Source organism: Stegostoma tigrinum, chromosome 7 (genome assembly GCF_030684315.1).
Source record: "Stegostoma tigrinum isolate sSteTig4 chromosome 7, sSteTig4.hap1, whole genome shotgun sequence".
Classification (NCBI taxonomy): Eukaryota; Metazoa; Chordata; class Chondrichthyes; order Orectolobiformes; family Stegostomatidae; genus Stegostoma; species Stegostoma tigrinum.
Window position 1 is genome coordinate 82,633,060 of NC_081360.1, and position 16,892 is coordinate 82,649,951.

At 39.8% G+C, this 16,892-nt stretch overlaps 1 long non-coding RNA gene across 1 annotated transcript in view; it reads right to left on the reverse strand.

Annotated features, from left to right (window-relative positions):
* The window catches only part of LOC132209851 (uncharacterized), a 162,380-nt gene that overhangs the window by 94,499 nt on the left and 50,989 nt on the right, over positions 1-16,892 (reverse strand). The window lies entirely within an intron of this gene.

Sequence of the window (16,892 nt, forward strand, 5' to 3'; positions counted from 1 at the left end):
TTCCACATTGTATTATATTGTAAAAACAATGAAACTAGACACGGGTATGCACAAAGAAGTTATATTTCCAGCAGGATGATACAGAGAATGAATGATGGATTCATAACAGCAGAATATAAAGACTTTCTCTTTTTCCTGCTATTTCTCTCAGCCTAATGGAAGACAGTGCCAGCAAAAAGCAAATCAGTTAAATATCCATTCACCAAGATCTCAAAAGTATCTACAAATTTTGCTGCTGCTGAGGATATGTAATCAGTTAAACATCTGTGGTCTTAAGATAAAACTAACACCTCAGTGACTCCAAGAACCTCTTAAGTTTCAAATTCTTGAATGTCCTTTTAGTGTCTGTATTCTCCCCTTTTGAAACTTTATATTTGTGTTGGTATGTGTGTGTTTTAAGTCACATTTTATTATTTTTCACAATGTTAGGAAGCAGTAAAGGTCCTCTTTATTTTCCTACAGAAAACATTGAAATTGGCTATTTCGTTTTTGAACTGATGAACTCAGTTTGCAATGAACTGATTAGAGTAGAGACAACTGGAGGAGAGGAGAGGAGAGAAGAGGAGAGGAAAGGAGAAGGGAAGAGAAAAGAGGAGAGGAGAGGAGAAGAGAAGAAAAGAGAGGAGAGGAGAGGAGTGGAGTGGAGTGGAGAGGAGAGGAGAGGACAGGAGAGGAGAGGAGTGGAGTGGAGTGGAGTGAAGTGGAGTGGAATGGAGTGGAGTGAAGTGGAGTGGAGTGGAGTGGAGAGGAGAGGAGAGGACAGGAGAGGAGAGGAGTGGAGTGGAGTGGAATGGAGTGGAGTGAAGTGGAGAGGAGAGGAGAGGAGAGGAGAGGTGGGTAGTGTTACAATTAACTAGAATGTTGCCTGGAATGGGGAGTTTGAGATATAAAATAGACTGGAAAGTCTGGGACATTTTTCCACTGGAGATTAGGAGGTTGAGCAGTGACCTTATTGAGGTTTATAAAATAATAAGCAGTATAGATAAGTGAATGACAAGGATCTTTTCCTTAGGTGGGGAGTTCAAAACTTGGATGCATACTTTTTAAGGTGAGAGGAGAAAGATTTAAAAAGGACATGAGCAGCACTTTTTATACACAGAGAGTGGTTTGTGTGTGGAATGAACTGCCAGAAAAAAGTGCCAAGTGCAGGTACAGTTACAATGCTTGATAGACTTTTGGATAAATTCATGAATGGGAAAGATTTGGCAGGATCTGGGCCAAGCCCAGGCAGTTGGGACTAGTTTAGTTGGGAACATTGTCGATATGGACTGGTTAGACCGAAGGGTCTCTTTCCATGGTATATGACTGTATGATTCTCTGATTAGATTTATTGTTGTCACAGTTTTTGAAATACAGCGAAAAGTGCAGCTGCATGCTAAAAATAAGTTAAGAGCTCTACTATGGCCGATCAGGGATTTATAAAGAGAGAGCTGATTCCCCTCTCCTCACCTGGTCACAACAACAGAAGAATGTAACAAAAAGGAGCAGAAGTCAGTCTTTCAGCCCTTTGAATCTGTTCCATCATTCGGTAAGAACACGACTGATCTCATTTTGACCTTAAGGACATTTTCCTGCCTGCCTTTACTCACTTCTGGATCAAAAATCTGTCTAATGCATTTTTAAATATTTTCAAACCTGGTCTCCACTGTTGTGTGAAGTAATTCAGAATGGCCTAGCCACTTAACTTATCAGATCCCAACTGTGACTAATAATTCAAACAAGCAGCCAAGTAGGCAATGTTTCTCTTATAATGTGCAAAGAAAGCTTTCAATTACCTTCTTACAAGCAATAGGTACAGCCGTAGCATTCTGACTAAACATTCCTGTACAACTGACGGAGAAACTGTGCTGCATATAATAGGCCAGGAGGATGAAAGGATGTAGTTGAAAAGGAAGCAATGAGTGATAAGGATCGTCTTGTGTGAATTTGTTTTGAAAGAATTGGATAATATGCAAACCATATTTCTTTTTGCACTGGGAGAATATAAAATTTAAATTTTACCATTTTGGCCAAAACAAAGTATATCCTTTGTTTTTACCAATTTGATTTTTCTTCATTAATTTAATTCAAAAACAACAGTAGGAGTAGGGTCTCTTACTTCTGGATTCACTGGTGTTCGATGTTGCATTAATGCAAACATCCCAGAAAGGCAGTGTACCTTTAAAAGCTTGAGATGACATCACAACACATGATATACAGTATAAAAGTCCTGACCTCTCAGTACAGTAGAGCGTAGTCAGTGCAATCAACTATGTGTAGTTCTACAGTGCAGTGTTAGAAAATGTATCCATAACATCAATAATCATGGAACTTAGAGTATGTGCAAGTATAAAGTCTTATACCCATGTAAATTATTAACAATATTAATAAACTTCAAGACATTTGTGTCAACAAGAACACAATCTTTAAGGTATATGCTACATCTGTTAACATATAAGGAAGCATTCAAACCATATTATACGGGCAGCAGTATTTGACCCAGGAAGCCACATCACAGTGGCCGTAATTGGGAACTAAAATCTAGTGGCAGCTAGTTATACTAAAAGCTAAAATAGTGATAGCCATAGTGACAATTGTAAAATCTTTTTTGTTCCAACTGTTATCATTTACTGAAGTTCAGAGCTGACATTTGCAAGTAACAACCAAGACCACTCTGCTACAAACTATACTGAAGCCCAATAACTTCAGAGTCAGAGGAACATTTGTGACTGCATTCTGCCTCTCATTTTCGTAAAAAGCAGAAGGCCACAAAGTGTCTTATTCAACAAACACCGGCTTTGCAAGAGGCCCGGGAGAACATTCATAGCAATTTTATGTTAAAGTGTAGCCAAAAATGCTGGAAGAAACTTTCTGTGCATCATTAAGGCCTTACCTGTATCCACACATTAGTTGATTCCACCTTTTGTTTTTGAAAACGGCAGAAAAGCAGCGTGATACCGCTGCAAGATAACAAAGTGTGATGCTGGATGAACACAGCAGGCCAAGCAGCATCTCAGGAGCACAAAAGCTGACGTTTCGGGCCTAGACCTTTCATCAGAGAGGGGAATGGGGTGAGGGTTATGGAATAAATAGGGAGAGAGGGGGAGGCGGATTGATACCACTGCAATATCACTTTTGGTGTAAATGCCATATTCATTCAGAGAAAGGAATCTGCCATCCTCACCTGGTCTGACCAAAATATTACTCCATACCCACAGCAATATTTGGTTGACTTTCAATTGCCCTCTGAAATCGCCTTGCAAGCTATTCAGTTGTATTAATGACTACAAAGCCTCGACAAAGAAATGAAACTGAACAGATCATCTGGCATCGAACAAGACACCAAAAAAGACAATGACAGGACAAGCCCTGTCAACCCAGCAAAGTCCTCCTTATGAACATCTGGCGGCTAGTGCAAAAATTATAAGAGCTGTTTCACAAACTAGTCACGCAACAGCCTGACATATTCAATATCATGGAATCATATCTCACAGACAATGTCCCAGACACCATCACCACCATCCTTGGATATGATGTAGATGTGCCGGTGTTGGATCAGTATCAGTAAGGTCTTATCTGTATACCAGAGGTGAAACCTCAGGCCAGATAATGCCCTTTAGATGTGAGGCCTTGTTTAGATCTGGCTGTGTATCAACTTGGAGTCAGACTGATTTTATTTCTAAAGTGTGTGTACAGACAACTGAACAACCAGGAACACTACAGACAACTAACTGCCAATCTGACCAAAGAATACACCCGTAAACTCAACAGACTGATCAACACTTTTGAGCCAGTCCTTCAGAATTTACTAAGCACTCACATCCCATGTACTTCTCACATAAGAAAACTCTACTGCCTTTTGAAGATGCACAAAGCCAACATACTTGGACATCTCATCATATCAAGCAATGGGACCCTGTGTGAGAACCTCTCTGGCTATGTTGAGGGCATTTTGACACACCTTGTACAGGGAACCCCCAGCTTCTGTCATGACATTACAGATTTCTTACAGAAACTCAGCACCTAAGGACCAGTTGAACCAGGAGCATTCCTCGATACAATGGATGTTTCATCATTCTACACCAGCATCCCCATGGCATCACTGCAAAAGCTTCAGTGCTCAATGCCTAAAAGTGGCAATTTGCAGCTGGCATGCAACAACTCATCCACTTCGTCCTCAACCACATCTTCACATTCAACAGCTAGTTCTTCGACTAGACACACGGAATAGCCATGGGGATCAGATTTGCACACCAATATGCCAACATTTTCATGTACAAGCCCAAGCAATACTTCTTTGCTGTGCAGGGCCTCTGACCAATGCTATACACTAGATACATTGATAACATTTTCTTTCTTTGGACTCATGGCGAGGAATCACTGAAACAATTATATCCCGCCATGGACTACTCTTCAGAATCAGTCTCATTTTAGGACACATGCATCTCCATCAAAGCCAGACACCTCACTCTACTGTAAGCTTATGGATAACCTCATGATGCCACACTTCTCTAGCTTCCACCTTAAACACCTGAAGATGCTGAAGGACGACCTCATAGGAATGGGATACGATATTCAACTCATCGATTGCCAGTTCTGACATGCCACAGCAAAAACCTGTAACAACCTCCTCACAAGACAGACACAGGATACACCTCATAAGGTGTCCTTTGCTGTCTGGTACTTCCGAGGAGTGGAGAAGCTATGCCATGTTCTTCACAGCCTTCAACACATTATCGATGGCATTGAGCACTTTGCCAACACCTACAATCCTATCATGGCAACCTCTGCAAGACATGTCAGATCATCACCGTAGATACTGATATTACACGTGGGAAGGCCACCCACCATGTGCACAGCAGATACTCATGTGACTTGGCCAATGTTGATTATCTCATACACAGCAGGTAAGGATGCCTTGAGGCATGGTATATTGGCGAGACCATGTAGATGCTATGACAATGGATGAATGAACACTGTGCATCAATTACCAAACAGGGATGTTCCCTCCCTCCCAGCGGGGAACACTCCAGCTGTCAAGGACATTCAGCCTTGGATCTTCGGGTAAGTGTCCTCCAAGGCGGACTTCAGGATGCACAACAACAGAGTTGCCAAGCAGAAGCTGATAGCCAAGTTCTGTAGCCAGAGCCTCAACCAGGACCCTGGATTCATTTCACACTACAAGTGATCCCCCACACTATGCACATACATATACGTACATACACTCACACACACATACACACACGCGCGCACACACACACACACAAATCTACAGGTGAATTTTATTTGCAGATTTTTAATTGCAGATACATTCTTTTTTTTAAAAAATACGCAATTTTATGTGGCATTTTATAAATTCCTACTATGGAAATTAAAACAGTCTGACTCCTTTGATGGCTTTGATGGAGATGCAAGTTGATACACAGCCAGCTTCTGAACAAGGCCTCATACCTAAAATGCACAGTCTGACCTGAGATGCCACCTCTGGTATACTGATAAAACGTTTACTTATCTTGGGGCAGTGACTTGAAAAATATTCTGGCATTTGCATATTAATCTTTTCTAACTAAAGATTGAACAGTCATCTTAGGTTTGTTTCAACACATTCACATCAGTCCTATTACCCTTCAATCTCATCAGGTCTGGCAGCATCTGTTTAGAAAAATCAGAGTTAACATTTCGGGTCCAGTTTTGCTTCACAGAAGCTGCCAGACCTGCTGAGCTTTTCCAGCGACTACTGTTTCTGTTCCTGATTTACACTATCCACAACTGTTTTGTTTTTTTTATAACTTTGTTGTTGACACCTTGACAGATATATTCAGTAGGTTCACCGTTCCTCAACAAATTACATCTCATAACTGTCCTTTGTACATTTGCACACCCTTCAAAGTCATGTACAGGAAATAGTGTCCACCATATGACATCTTATCACTGGGCTCAGTCTAGCCGTCATACAAATTAATATCCATGAGTGCCAAGTGCCCGATGACTTGCTGTGACTTGGATCACAGAGTGTATCCAAATGGTTCTTTCAGAGTCAGGTAAATATTGACTGTTAAGAAAAGGCTCAGCAACAGCAACTTGCTTAAATATGTATGTTTTATTTAGTAATAATAAATGATTATCATGGTAACGATAGAAATAAAGAGCAACAAGTCTCATGCCTTTCTAGACAAAGTAACAAGTCTCACGCTCTTCTGCCTCAATCAATGGCTGGTCGAGAGGTATAGGTTCATCGCAGGCACTGTTCACAATTCTGAGCCGTAGCGAAGTCCAGCAGCAGCAGCAGCTTGGATTGAAATTCTCTCTCTCTTATACAGTATCACAAACAGCCAGTACAGAAAACAGCAAATACAACAGATGAAACTGCTGGGTTATACAGAAAGCAAGTTTTCTGTTTAAATTTCTGAAGATGGGTCCCAACCTGAAAGGTCAGCTTCCCTGCTCCTCTGATGCTGCCTGGCCTGCTGTGTTCCTCCAGCTCTACACTGTATTATCTATTTTTTTTAATTGTGCTGTCTGCTACATCTATAGGAATGTTCACAGTACTCATTCAAGGCCACACAGCCTATTAAGTATTATTCTAAACTTGCCCAGTCTATTTTACCATCCCGTACAATCTATTTTCTCATGCAGCTGTCAAATATCATCATTATCGTTTAGCCCTTCGGCCCATCCTTTACATTCCACCCCAATGGTATTTGACAGTGCAGGTTATAATTGCAAATGCAGATGCAAGTTGGCAACGGCATCACGATAACATATAATAAGAATGCGTTATCCACATCAAAAAATTAAAACTACAATGAAAATGACTGTGATCAAATTAATGACTGCAGTGGCCCTTGGAATTGACCCTTAAATATATGTATATATGTACACCCCACCTCAATATATGGTCGGGGCCATAATGGAACAAGCAAGTCATACCATTTGGTTGAGGTAACTAGGATATCATCTACAGTCTTTTTCAGTTAATCTATTAACATAATCTGCTCCAAAATGAGCATATTCCAGATGCAGATTCATTGTGTGTTGTTTTCCAATTCCAATTCTCCTACACCACCTGAGTCTTGGCTCAGCCTTTTTTCCACATTCACTAACTGCTCTAACACATTACAATTTCACCTACTGGTTTAATCATTCAATGTTCAAGATGGGGGTTATCTGTATGTCATCTGGTGGGCCCTTCCACGAGTGTTATTTACATTTTTTAAAGCCAGTATCTCTATGGATTTTGTGTCAGTGTCTTATCATTTAAACTAGGTTTTGTGCTCTTCCAAGCCACACTATTCCTTTTGTCAAGTAGGTGTGCATATCTGAAACCTGTTCTTCAGTGCATTTTTTTCACCATGCTTTAAGAGACAAATTCTAGATCAAAAATTTGTTGTGCCTTTTGTTTCACAAAGCCATTAATGGTTTCTAAAAAAAAAGCATTACATTAACCGTACATGCTCCACACAGATGTAGGCACACAACACACTTGCAAATCACCAGACATTCACAAAATGCAAAGTAAAACTTTAAGGTATCACCACATGTCAAGTTCCAGGGAACCAGAAGACACAAATTTCATAAGATAACATTTAGCAACCAACAAACAAAGGTGCATTCAAACCAGACCACAAAGTGTTAACACTTCTACAAAGTTCTGTGCACTTGCATAGCACAGAAATCTGGCCTCCAGACCTCTCCTTTTTTCCCTGTTATAACCGCCTCTCATCCTTTCTGGGTCCTATGCTTCATAAATGATGGATGCATTTTACTTTGTGGAATCTGCCTAATTGCAGTGGGACATAACAAAGTGTAGAGCTGGATGAACACAGCAGGTCAAGCAGCATCAGAGGAGCAGGAAGGCTGGCATTTCAGGCCTAGACCCTTCTTCAGTTATCTCAGATTCTCCAGCATCTGCGGTTCCTACTATCTCTGCAGTGGGACGTAGCTTGTCGGTAGGAATGAATGAATAAATTCTGATTTGGAATAGCTTGAGCTTCCTTGTGCATTCCCAATATTTCAATATTTTCTGCATGGGAGTAGGTTGAAAACCCTGTCTTCTGTTGGTTTCCCTTTCCTACCTCCATATCTGATTTCATCTCTATTACTTCCTAAGGCTTTGGAGAGTAGCACAGTCTCCACATATTGTACATGGTACCCGTAGGTATTCCATCTATCTTACTCCTCTCTATTACCGCTTTCAGTGATGCTGCAGATATTACCCTCTGGTTATCTTTTGTTTCACATTTGAATCCATCCAATTTCCAAAATGTTGCCCCTGTTTGTCATTTGGTCAGCTGGACCTTATTCTTCACTTACCAGCCTCCACCTCTTCCAACTGTCCTAACAACAAACATGTCTGTCCCACTGCCTGTCCCTTGACTGGCCGTATTAGGGCTAATAAGGACCTCTCATCCAGCCTTGACCACTTGGCATTAGTCTTCTCCTCATTCTAACCGTGAAAGCTTCCTGGTCTGAAACCTGAACCTGTGGAGAACACATATCTGTTTGCATAGCTAAATCCCTCAGACATTTTATACCTTCTGGTATGCTCTCCCATTTTTCAACATCACCTTCCCTGCCGACTGGGGAAGGCTACTACTTTCCTACTGGTAGTGTCAGTGCATTCCACAACGATCCAGTATGCACTATGTTTCTAAAGACCGTAGACACATGTGGATCAATGCTTAGTGCTCCCAGATTCCCCCACTCAGTGACACTCAGCATAACAGAGGCTGCACCTTGGCCCCATGACCGTGTCAGCCAAGAAGCTAAGGGTTTACCTGATTTCTGCTTAATGAGTGACCCTAAATCCCACAATTCAGATATTGAGTAATCTCCCACTGTTCTCGAATTTTGTGGGTTCTGCCCTCCTACCTGTTTTGCCTTATTTGTTATTAGGGGTCATGCTATTAGTCCCTTCTGTAAGGATGGCTCTGGAGGTGGAGTGTCCCCTTCCCCAGCCATCCATTCAGACTCTGAATCAGTTGAATACCAAATGTCCCCAACCCTACGGTCGGGGTCCTATTGAGAGGTAAGTGACATATGCCCTTCGACTGGGTAAACTTTCCAATTGCACCGTATTGTTCTCTTTTTTGGTTATACTGTTGCCAGATGGCACACAACTTGGTTTCAATTTTTCCTCTGCCTTCTCAGCTCTCTCCTGCGCTGTCATAACTGCTTCTGTTAGGATAATGTTACACTCTTCTATCGATGTCAATGTGGCCTCAAACCATCTGTTTCTGGTCTTGCACTCTTCTAATTCCATGTAGAATGCAAAGTTGTTGACACTAGCCACCCTATTTGTGGGACACTGTCCTTGCTTTTGGGGGAAGCCTGCCTCCTGCAGGCACTTGTGTACAGTAGCCTGCATGACTAACATTTTCCCTTTTTCCAGTTATGACCGTCCCCCATTCTTTGGCGGGGGGCCTAATTATGCTAATAAATTGGCTACAGACCCAAATCCTGATTCTGCCACATTCCATCCTAGAATATGGAAGGTCTCTGGAGCATCAGGTTGCCTTTCTATTCTCTTAAATATTTTCCTGAATCCCTTCCTTGTCGCCAAATATGTTTTGGATCACAATGTGTATCCAACCGGTTCTTTTCAGATTTGGGTAAATGTAATTAGGAGAACGCTCAACAACAGCAACTTGCTTAAATTTGAATGTATATTAAGTCATAATAAATGATTATAATGGTAATAGTAAATGATTATAGTGGTAATGATAAATGGGAGAGCAAAAAAAAGCAACAAGTCTTTCTAGAAAAAGCAATAAGTCACATGTCCTTCTGCCTGTCAGGGACTCCTCAACTGATGGCAGCTCTGGAGGCTTGGGTTCATCCCTGGCACTGTTCACAATTCCAAGCCAAAGTGAAATCCAATAGTTGCAGCAGCTTGGAATGAAACTCTCTCTCTCTTATACAGTATCACAAACAGCCAGTACAGAAAACAACAGATACAGTAGTTGAAACTGCTGGGTGATACAGAAAACAAGTTCTTTTAAATTATGCCATCTGTGGCACGTATGGGAATGTTTACAGGACTCATTCAAGGTCATGCAGCTCGTTAAGTATTATTCTAAACCTGCCTAGCCTATTTTCCCATCCTGTACAATCTATTTTCTCACGCAGCTGTTGAATATCATCATTAACTTTTAGCCCTTCGGCACATCCTATACACTTGTCAAAACCTTCTGATAGCTATGTTTAATCTAAGTGCTACTCCTCAAGACAACGGCTTACTGTTAGTAAAAGCTTCTTGTTTGAAAGACAGAACTGAATAGGTCTTTCCTTCCACAGTCTAAGCTCCCAACTCAAGATCATGTGTATTGTTGGAAAGAAGGGAGAAAATAATACACGAGCATGATCATGAAGCATGTAGTCAGTTATCCCAATTTTGAATCAGCTTTAACTGTAAGATTTCAAACGAACACATGGGTTTATGAAAAGACATTACCCAGTCGCATCCAGCCAGAGCCATATGACTTTGTAATAAGCACTGGTCAAGTCCTGTGAAGAAAATGGCAACTTATTCAAATTACTGGCAATGAGTTACACCAGCAAACTGGATGATAACTCTGATAGTGAATGTATTATACCATGTGACAATCTCAGACCTACAAGAAATGATGCACATTGATTCACAGTGACAGATAGCATACTACTCAGCAGCCTACCCAGCTGATAAACTAACGCCTGGCATTCAACCCTGACTAACTTGGCACGTTACTTACCTGTCATCACCACTTTGGTAGCCTACCATCTACCCACTCTGCATTCTACTCGCCTCTTACCCTAACACTTAGCACTCAAATCTCTATTTACTTGGCAGTCTAAAAAACCTTGCATCCTACTTATCTGGCACTGCAGTCCCTGTTTGGAAAGTGTTTCAAAGAGAAAATGCGTTGATGTTGTACTATTACATAGCTGTCTGGAAAGCAATGTACCTTTAAGGTAGTTAGATGAAATCATGACATGTGACTTTCCTGTAAAAATGTTCACACCTCATCCTGTAATTCTCTCAGTACAGGGCAATGCAGCCAACTGCTTGTCGTGTTACAGTCATGTAATGTGACCTTAACAACAACAAACATTGAAACCAAACTATGTGAATGTCTAAAATCTTGTGAAGGTATAAATAGTTAGCAATATTAGTAAATTTGGATAATGAAATGTGAGGCTGGATGAACACAGCAGGCCCAGCAGCATCTCAGGAGATGCTGCTGGGCCTGCTGTGTTCATCCAGCCTCACATTTCATTATCTTGGATTCTCCAGCATCTGCAGTTCCCATTATCACTTAGTAAATTTGGAGATATCTGTGCCAACAAGAACCAGTCTTTGGAGTATATGTTACATGTAGGGAGGCACTCAGAAAATATAATAGGTAGTAGTGTTTGGCCTAAGAAACCACATCACATACTATTGATTATAAAGTGAAAATGTATTCTAAGATTATCTTAGGTGGGTCCCTGTATGGTGAATGGTTTATTTAATATGATAATCTACAAGCTGGTTGATATATTAAGCATCTATATAGCCATATTTCAAATTCAGTGCTTTATCTTTGTTAGCCACAAATCTAAAGTTTAAAAACAAGAAATATAATTTGATTTCAAAAGATCTAATTGTTTGACAGCCAAGGTGGTTTTTGGATACATTTTTTGATGAGATTATTTCTTTAATCTGTTCCAAAGATAGTTTAATTTATTGTTGACTTACAATTGAAACTGAGTAAACATCAGCAAAAGTTTCACAAAATGAATATTTTTACTGCTTTTATGAAATCAGATTGTAATGGCAATGGAAGGGAAAAATAAAACTATTGAAATAGTTTAAAGAAAGTAGAGAGTATTTTGGTAGTTTATTTATGTTGTACTTGTAGAAATTGAGTATCTGTGGTAGAAATCGGAACTCAGTAAAGCTCAAACAGGTTAATTTTAGGGACAATGTCCTGAATCCAAAATATGACTAGGAAAAATCTGACTTGACATTATGGCATGGCATTTTTATGTTATGTGGAATAACATCATGAGGCAGGCATTATGTCCTTGCATTCAATAATGAGGGGACTAGTGACTGCTTTAGGAACCCTAGAGAAATTGGAATAACCGACACAGGACCTGCTTCATTCCAGTTTTATTGACAATGATGTGATCGAGGAAGCAGTCTCCACCAAAAGATTAATAAAGAAATAAAGAATGAAAAATGAGGTTGATCAAGGCTATTTTGATGTCCATTAGTAGCCAAGATTCCCATCACATCCTATTATTGTACTGTCCCCTAATGTAATTACCCAAGGGTATTGCTGATGAAGTCAGTGGATCAACATTCATTTGTGTAGAAAGTCAGTTGCCACTACACGCATGATAGGATGTCATCATCTTCCCTGTTACTTAGGTGAGCCATCCAATTCTTGAATCTATTGCAACCAAATCTCCACCTTTTTGCTTCTATATAGTGATTATACATTGTCTACTTGTAGTCATCAATTGATGAACAAGGGATTAGATTGCAATCTTAATGATTCAAAACAGAAAATTCAATAACCAGAAAGGGTAGAAAATGTTGTAAACATTTCAAAATATTACTTTAGAGTTCTTATCCATGTCCATTGATATAAAACATCACAACGAGTCCTGCTTTTTGATTTAATAAATATTTATGGGAGGAAAATGCTGAAGACGGTGCCGGACTTTCAGATATTGAAACAGCGTTTCTGTTCACTTGCATCAATTTGTTCAGCAAATAACCAAACCAGTGAGAAATTACTTTGCAAGTTGCATCTAGGGCAAAACAAGTTTCCATGATCTTTTACATTCCAAAGAAAACTATTCATTAAAAAACCAGCCTTTCCCACATGACTGGCTCTGCCCTCAGACAGAAATGACCACCATTGGAATTTTATCTGAGTGCATGGTTTTGCAGGCCTTTGAGTAGAAGCTTAGAATTAAGTTTTACTTTAGATGCATTTGACAAAAATAGGCACCCATTAAAAACGTTTAAATATTTCTTCTAATTTACAAATGAATTAACACTGTACAGGAATGTAACTTATAAATGGTTCTGCACAGTTTATTGATACTATTCCCAGGTGGTTTTTTTTCAGATCAATATGCTAATAGGTAGTGGATTGGACATACTGTATGTAGTAAACAGAATCAGGCTCACAGAATTGTTATGGCATTGAAGGAGGTAATTGGGTCCATCATGCCTGAACCAGCTCTTCAAACAAGCATCATTACCTAGTGCTAATCTCCTGCTTTTTCCTTATGTCCTTGCACACTATTTCTATCTAAATAATCATTCAATGGTCTCTAGAAAACATCAACTGAATATACCTCCACCAGTTTTCAAGGCAGTGCATTCCACACCCTTACTACTCACTGTGACATAAAGGTTTTTGACACATCGTCCTTGCTTCCTTTGAACATCACTTTCAATATGTGCCCTCTCGCTCCTGTTCCATCTCTGAGTTGGAACAGCTTCTCCCTATCTACACTATAAGATAAATTGATAGAAATATTACAAATAGAAATATCTAAGAGATAAGCAACACAGTGGAATAGTGATTATGGATAGGAATTTTCAATTAACATCAGAACAGATTCAGTTGATAGTAATCTTCTTTAGAATTACACAGATAACTACTAATAAAAATACCAGTCAAAATTCCAAGGGCAAATGTAGTCCTACTATTTAAAAAAAAGGAGGGACCAAGTAAATAGGGGATTAAAGACTGATATGTCTAATATCAGTTGTAGATAAAGTACTGGAATTCAGTGTAAGGGACGCATTGACGGGGCACTTTGATAATACCAGTAAGATTAGGGAAATTCAACTTGAGTTCATGAAAGGGAAATCATGTTTGATCAGCCTACTCAAGTTTTTTTTTTGAAGATGCCACTGTTGAACAACAGTGAATGTGGTTTATTTGAATTTTTAGAAAGCTTTTGATCAATTCCTACGTAAGAGACAAGTGTGCACACGAGATTGAAGTAATGTATTGGTATTGATTAAAAATTGGTTAGCAGGCAAGAAATAAATAGTACGAACAAATGGGTGATCTTCAGAATGCAGCATAGAAACTAGTACATGCAGCATTTTGCTTCCATTTGATGTTCCAGCTGGCTGAGAGGTGGGGGGTAGAACAAAAGGCACAGTCTCAGGATGCCTCAGGTGAGGGCCCAAAATATATCAGCAATTTGGATGAAAAAGTTTATTGCAAAATTTTGAATTTTGCTTACAACACAGAGCTAAGAAGACTTTTGAGTGGTGAGAAGTAATCAAAGATGCTTCAATGTGATCTGGACAAGTTGAGTGAATGGATCAATGCGTGGCAGACGTAATGTAATTTGGATAAGTTTGAAGTAGTAGGAAAAGCAGTATTATCATCATGAATAGTCATGAAACGGTGATGGATTGCAAAACGTTGATGTGCAAAGGGAACTGGGTCAGCGTGCACATCAGCCACTGAAGCAAACGTAAGCATGGGCATCAGAGGTGAGTTGATAAGTTGGGTAGCGCTTGCACCGTTTATATTGGGCTTTCTGACAAGTAGTGAATGTAGTCCATTTTTGTCCTTTGACAGATTCCCCAGAGAATTCATCTGAAAGTGCCTCCATTACTTCCAATTCTGAAAGACCAGAAAGACTAATGGATGAGACATAGGCAAGTACATCACTGCAATACGATGTTTTACTTAAAATTGAGGAGGGACTGCAGTATTCTGAGGGTGGCATACTTGCCACTGACAATAATGTGGACAATGATGTCTCCTCCTTTAGATTTGTCTGTGATTTAGGAGCGTACAGCACTTCCTTGGCTATGTGCATTCATATTTAGAATCTTCATGTCTATGCCATATACAATCACAAGTCCAAAGAATGTAACATCTTCCTCTTGATAAATGAAAGACCATCCTGTAGTGTCTGCTGTGTTCATCCATCTTCACATCGCGTTATCTCACCACTCTGTAGTGGTGCCTTCAAAGAACTGTTGCACCAATAGCCGTAGTCAAGACAGCAACTCCTTCGCAAGCAGGAGCTCTCTCCTTCATCCTCAAAGGGGGCACGTCAAAATTAATGAATTCCAAATCCTTATTGATGATTGTTTCACTCACCTGGCGAATAAAGGACCTGGGAGTAGATGGTAAACTGCTGAAATTATCACCAGACCAAGACTGAAATGAACCACAAGCGACGAAGAAACAATGATGTGTGTGCCTTTTATTACCATCAATAAGGAAATGTGGCGTCTCAAGTTCAGCACCAGATCTTCATTCAACGTGTCACAGGGACATTCACTTGCACCCACGGTGAAGCACAATTTCCACACATATAGCTCCTGAGACCCCTCTTCACGAGCAATCTGGAGTGCTGCTAGCCTCACCTCTTATGATCCCTGTGTCTGTGTTGTCCAGTCGAGAAGAGTGAGTTCATGGTGACCATAGAAGCTTCAATGGTATGGAAACAAACTGTAAACATGCCTTCAGGTGAGAGCATCTAATTCAAAAGGATTCTGTAACAACCCATTCAAAGTGAAACAGAACATTAGATTATAGTTCCACCTCAGTAATTCAACACCTTTTTTACTAAATGCTTTAGATTTATTTACACATCTCTGAAACTTGCATTTCAATTTTATTTTTGTCAAGATGCATTTGGAATAGACCATTAAGGGTGATACATTACGAATACTCATGGACCATTCTGCCTTGCAAAGGCTAACACGATCTCTGGAAGAGCTAAAAATGTTTTAAGGCAGAAAGAATGATAATTGACTTAAAATGTTTCAAAATTTCTGACATATTCACTTTTCATGCTGACTAACTAATATTTCAGACCATTTAAACAACATTTTTAAACGTCTTTTCAAAGTCTACCCCTTAGAACGGGGATTGTCCAAGCTCCTCTATGACTACATATGAGAAGATTCAATAAAGGCGGTCCACTTGCATTTGTATCATCCAATAGTGATTGGATGATGAACTCCCTGATTGGCCGTGGCTAACAGCCAAATTAAAGATCTCATAGTCAATGAGATCCACCTAGCCTTCATTCTAATCTCTATCGTTTCCTTGTGGGATCAAGCCAACTATTGCATTGTTACATTCTTTTAATTTTAAGCCCTTTAAATATTGAGAGGTCATAAATAACCAAGGTGAAATCTTTAAAATGTCACAAATGCGTGTTTCTGCAAAATATCCAATGTACATGTCAGACGTATGCTGGCCTAATTGCAAAACCTGGGCTTGCATCTCTTACATAGGAAATACAAGTTTCTCAAGACATTGCAGCTTCAACCATGTCATAGAAACATTCCTAAATATATGTATTTGGCTGGAATTCTTTTTAGAATGCAAAAAGAAAGAAAGTAGGAGCAAGTGTCAGCCAATCAGCCCTTTGAGCCTACCTGCCATCCAACATGATCTTTATTGATGCTTTATCTCAATGCTACTCACCTGCTTTCTTTCTCCAAATTCCTTGTCAACTTTAGCCTATAGAAATCCATCTGTTTTTTTGCCTAAATACATTCAGTGAATTGTCTTCCATTGGCTGATGTAGTAGAAAATTTCACAGGTCCGCTACCATCTGAGTGAAGAAATTTCTCCTCATCTCAGTCTTAAATGGTATACTACCCATCCTGAGTCCATGACCCTTCATTCTGGAACACCCCTCTGCACATGCACACACCAGCACAGCCAGATTGTACTTCAACTAGAAACAAATGCTGTAGATGGCAGAAATCTGAAATAAAAGCAGAAAATGCTGTTGAAACTTTTTGTCATTTTGGACTTGAAATCTTAGCTCTATTTCTTTCTTCACAATTACTGCCAGATCTGCTGAATTTCTTCAGCATTCCCTGATTACATTTCAAGGGGATCATGTTCTGTCTTCCTGTTTCAGAACTCTCTATG